The 5,760-nt window shown below is 35.7% G+C and overlaps 1 long non-coding RNA gene across 1 annotated transcript; it reads right to left on the reverse strand.

Annotated features, from left to right (window-relative positions):
• Positions 1–1,544: 1,544 nt before the first annotated feature.
• LOC141483539 (uncharacterized) lies at positions 1,545–2,541 on the reverse strand. Its single transcript, XR_012466146.1, has 3 exons — positions 2,301–2,541; positions 2,143–2,235; positions 1,545–1,841 (listed from the first exon to the last, which is right to left on the reverse strand). It is a non-coding gene; the product is annotated as an uncharacterized lncRNA (long non-coding RNA).
• Positions 2,542–5,760: the final 3,219 nt, after the last annotated feature.

Raw genomic sequence — 5,760 nt, forward strand, 5'->3', positions numbered from 1 at the left:
AGAAGAAGGGTTTTGTGTAGAAATTTTCAGGACTAATTGATAGAAAAAAAACTGTTTTACAAGTAACGTGCCTTCGCTAAGATAATAATAAGGAGTATTAGTTGACATGAGTCATATCAACACTGAAAATAAATTTGATATCTGACTTTGTGTTACCTTTTTCTGTGTGTATTTTTTTGTATGATTTTGATATTGTAGAACATTTGTTTTGTCCTATGTTTTGTTTGGGTATGCTTTTTTTGCGAAACATTTAGCCGAGATAACTCTGCTTCAAGTCATTTAACTTGTACCAGTTTTCTTTTGTGAAGTGTAGAAACTGTCACATAAGGAGACCTAGCTTGTATAGGGGCAAAACACCCCCAGTAGGAAGGAAGAAGCAGTGAAATAGCCACATCTAAGGTCAGCACCATCATTTTGGGAGTAACCTTACTTATGCCCGGTTTCATCACCCAGGTGAAGCCCTTAATAGCCGGCGATAGTGACTACAACGCAACAAAGATAGCCGCAGTATGTTTTCGCGATGTCGCGAAGTGTCCGGAACCACAGACAACTCATAAAAGTTATGAAAGTGAACTTAGCACAGTTAAAATAGGTCGGAAGGACGAAGTCGCCTTGCAACGCGCGAGAATTTGTTTGATCGAGATCAAATACCAAAGGGAGTCCATTTGTATCAGGCGCTAGGATTTGGCTTAGTGATACCAGCTAGTCTATTACCACCTCAATGATAGGGGTCTTCTACCAAACCAGTTGTAGAACAAGTCGAGCCTATAAGTCATGGCTCAACCCCAACAGAGTGTTGATGAATTTTAACGTCATCTAATTCTACAAATCTGTTACCCTATCCCACATAGACAGACTAAACGAATACTCAACCCCAACCCACATAGCAATATATATTCCAGGTATATTTCATGAATATACATTTAAGGATATTGTATTATGCTATGAATATGCCATGGATATATATATATATATATATATATATATATATATATATATATATATATATATATATATATATCTTCTGGAGAATATTCCCTGGAAGTGCTCCCGGCGAACCTTTGATATATTTCAAGAATATTCCTTGGGAATATTCTTGGAATATCTTATAATATTCTTAGAATATCTAAGGTATATTCTATTAAGAATATTCCAGGAATAGAACCCGAGGAATATTCATAAAATATTCAGGATATTCTTAGTTTATTGTAGGAATATGCAATAGAGAAACACCATAGAATATTCTTTAAATATATTTTATGAATATTCTAGGAATATTTGAAATATTCCAAGAATGTGACGAGTAACCGCTATTAGGCATGTATATATTGCATTTTGATGCAAGATTCACACAAGTAATACAAGTAATAAAACACATAATATTCATAAACAAATATATTTTAAAAACAATATACACTGAAATATTTGACGTTTCCACCAATATTGAAAATAAAAAATTTGATTCAAAATATTTATTCACTGAATAAAATATTCCTGAATACTGTCATATTACAAATATTAGAAATGCATTCAAATTAGGATGTTCCTACTCTCAAACAAATGTATACTAAAATAACAACTCTGTGAATTCATCAGCACTAATTAAAAAATAATAAATATATCATTTCATTGAAAAATAAAAAGTGTATTACATCAAGAAATAGGTTGAGTTAGGTTTCTCACTTCAAAAAATAAACCCACAAATGAAGTATTTAAAATGAGTGGTATGATGGGTTCTTCAATGAATTTCACTCACTTAAAGTTATCCAAACTTTGCTCACCAGAATAGTTTTCCTTATATTTGTCCAACAATGCATCAGCCAGTGTTTCAATAGTAATACCTGGAACAAAATGTGCATTAACGTTCATTATCAGTATTTGAAAGTGGCACAATAAAAGTGGAATAAAAATCAAATAGATATTTTTCGCATAGGTTACTCATGAACATTTACAACATTTTATGACTTGAAGAGCAACTTGCATTGTCTTGTTGAAAAGTACTCATTACGTTTTCAGTTCCTTGGCGCACCTGCCTGTACCAGGTACCACTCTGTTTCCTTTTGGGCAAATTGATACTATCTTGAAAACGAGTGATAAAAATTATGAAAACTAATGATATGAAAGAATGTGTCATTCACTTACTTTTCTCTATTGAAGATACACAACTGAAATCACTATAGTTCAAACATGTACTTAGTCAAACCAACAAATCCCACACACCAACTCTCCTCGAACCTAAAAAGAGGTATAGTAGGTTAATCACCATGACTTTACTATCGATACTATTGCATTTTACTTACTTTTCTTGAAGACTGAATATATGCAACTCTCCTGTTTGAAGATCCAAAATCAAACTATTCGCTGTACTGCAAATTGGACAACCCCAAATTATAAATGGTACACTGAACGTGTCAGAATTATACTTTGATAATAACACCAACACACCAGGCATTACACACGCGAACCTGCCACGTCAACCGCCATGTTGAATCAAATGTCGGATTTAACGCAAATGTACCATGCATTAAGGGACAGCCGCTTTCACAGAGATTATTCGACTGTTGCGCGCTACACTTCAATTGACCAATGAGAAACGTTTACTCCAATTCTTTACTTACCCATTTCTCTTTTTCCAGGATTTTTCGCTTTGTAATTGAATAATTTCAAATACAAAAAGACAAATAGGATGAGAATTAACCAATTTATTGATGCAATTGGTTCATTTATTGGCCCAATCAAATTTTTTTGTCGTTTCCAACAGTTGCTGTTGGAGCAATTCATCCAGAATCTTCGCATTGAGTTCAAAAACTGGTTAACACTATCAGGGTTATATACATTAGGTTATGCATTCGATTAAGATCTTCAAATATTTTTTTTTTATAATATTGAATTATTTGAATACGTTATTATAATATAATTCTAAATTCCATTGTATAGAATATTCCAAAATATACCGTGGGGATATATTCTAAGAATATACCATATGGTATATTCGAATGACAATATTCTTAGAATATTCAAGGGAGAATAATCCATTTATAGATATTCTATGCACATTCTTTCGGGAATATTCCTGCCATATTCATTCAAGCATATTCTATGAATATTCTAAAGGCATGTATATATTCCAAGAATATTCTATGAATATTTGGAATATATACGTTCGTTTTATGATATACAGAAAATATTCCATGAATATCTAGTGCTGTGTGGGAAGGAGTTGTGCGCGAATGTCAGAAACGGACTGTAGTATATACCAGCACGAACGACTTCGAACCTAGCAGTGCAGTCGCACCGGCAATATTTACAGCCGCTTGAACAGGAGCAGCAGCAGCAGCAGCAGCGATATGCAGGAAGTCCTGGAGTTTTCCGGGCTATGGAAAAGGTTACTCCCACATCAGTTAGCAGCCATGGAATACGTAGGAAGTCCGATGTGGAGTGCGCGAAACAAAAACAAAATGTATTTTAACCCGGATGCAGTGCGAGAAAGGGAGCGAGAGAATATGTATGCGACGGGTCTGAAAGTCATGTACAGGGGTAATCATAAGTGATAGGACACTTTTCGGACATATATTTCTTTAGTTGTAGTACTGAGCCAAATTAACGCTAGCCAGTTCGTCACTAATTTGTCACATTTGTTAATGTTAGCGTGTTTTTTTTTCGTTTATTTTTTTATCATTATCTAGAATGAGTTTGTTGTAAAAGTTATGGCATTGTGATGCCCAGAACTTTTTCGTAGGAGGGGAGAGTGATGTAATAACTGGCGAAAGCTATGTATGGTAATATACATTCTGAATTGGGAATGGTGATGGTCTTTCTGGCTTTTGAAAGGAGAAAGGACAGAGAGTTCTGGGAGCTCCTCGCTTAAGGCAGTGGCCTTAGAGTGGTGCGAAAGTTTTGTTTTGGGAAGTAAGTCTGCGTGCATTTTGGGGAGGTTCGAAAAATCGAGCAGTGTAGTGCAAAAGTTTTGAATAGGGGACGAGCAGGAAAAAAGGGAGCGGTGAGTAAAATATACATGTGTACTATCCATTTTATAATTTTGGGAAGAAGTTAGCTATAATAAATTTATATACATAGTGGTCCTAATAATTGCCTTATATATATTTAGCGGTTAGAAATCATCGGCCAAGTTAGAGTATTTCATCACTCTCGTATATTATAGTAATTTCCGGCGAAAACACAAATGTTGAGTTTAATTTTTTTTGAGATTTGGTTATGGTTACTATTTTTTAATTATTTTTTTTTGATATTTTTGTTTCTTTGACTATTTTGTTATATATCTTTCTTTATTTACTTTATTATTGAATATAGTTTCTTCTGAAGGTTTAAGCAGGCTTTTATTTCAAAATCTACCATAGTAACCTCTTGGAAGGAAGTGTCTGCGAATTTTTTTTAAGATCTCTTCTCTCTGCAACTGAAAACCTCCTCCTAGTGCAGGAGGCGGAATTCAACCCTCTTTCGGACTTGCCTAACATCCAAAATTTGATGTGGAGAAAGTCTCATCTGGTGACAGCAGCTGCCAAATTTTATTTAAATGAAACAAATAGGGCAATAGTGAAAGGGTTACCAAGGGTTGATAGACAGTTAATGACGTATTATTTTACTGGTGACTCAGCTATAAAACGGTAGATGTTTCAGTGGGATACGTATATATAATAATAATAGTAAAACCGTGCCGGATTTACTACATCAGAACAAGACGATATACGTCGTGGAGTTTTCAGCTCTCGGGGAAACGAATATCGTCCGAAAAGAAGAGGAAAAATGGATGAAATATCCATATTTTCTCTTTGAATACCGCAGACTCTATACAGACCACTCTGATGAGATTGTTGTTCTCATTATTGGAGTCCTTGGTGGAATAATGCCCTCTCGAATCTCAAGATTATGCCGGCTTGCCGCACTAAGGCAGTACTCTTAGCCGGACAAATGCAGAAGGCTGTCATTCTTGGATCACTGCGCTTGCTTAGGGCACATGATTCTCGGACCCAATGATCATTTACCCCATGGTGTCAGGGCTTGATCCCCCAAAGCCCCTATACATTCGGGAGGGCACGCCAGCATAGTCAACTGATGGCCACTCTCCACACTAGGGTAAGTGATCATTGGGTCCAAGAATCTTGAGAGTTGATATTGGAAAGGGCACCATTCCACCAAGAACTCCAATAATCAAAACAAACATCTTGACAGAGTGACCTGGATGGAGTATGTGGAGTTCGAAGAGAAAATTTCGATATTTTATCCGTTTTTCCTCCTCTTTTCTGACGATATTCTTTTTGCCAGGAACTGACAACTCCACTACAAATATCGTCTTGCTCTGATGGTCGAGAACTACATCATGCTTATTAGGTTGTATGATCCTGAGGGTGGGAAACGAATAGTTTCAATGAATTTCACACTTCTTGTTTCCCACAACGGAACGCAAGGTGTCTCGTGAATACCGTAAAAGTGCCGTAGGTAGTAATGAAGCACTCTTAGGGCCGCTTCATGTTGATTGATATACCCTGAGACCCACTATTCCCACACTAGAATCCACAATGCTGGAAATTACTTTTCAACAACGTCTAGTCAGGTGAATTTAAAAATAGCTCAATATCAAAAAGGCGCCTGGCCCTGATGAGGTACCTGTCATCGTACTTAAAAAATACGCAAATGAACTCGCGGTTTCCGGTTTCTTAATAGGAACTATTTTTTATGGGGATGTACAATAATGTCTGTGTAAAAATCATTTGTCATTGAAAATAAATATATTTTTTTCAG

This window comes from Leptinotarsa decemlineata, unplaced genomic scaffold, assembly GCF_025532065.1.
Source record: "Leptinotarsa decemlineata unplaced genomic scaffold, Ldec_3_MD MMD2_tig00003736_RagTag_RagTag, whole genome shotgun sequence".
NCBI classification, from domain to species: domain Eukaryota; kingdom Metazoa; phylum Arthropoda; class Insecta; order Coleoptera; family Chrysomelidae; genus Leptinotarsa; species Leptinotarsa decemlineata.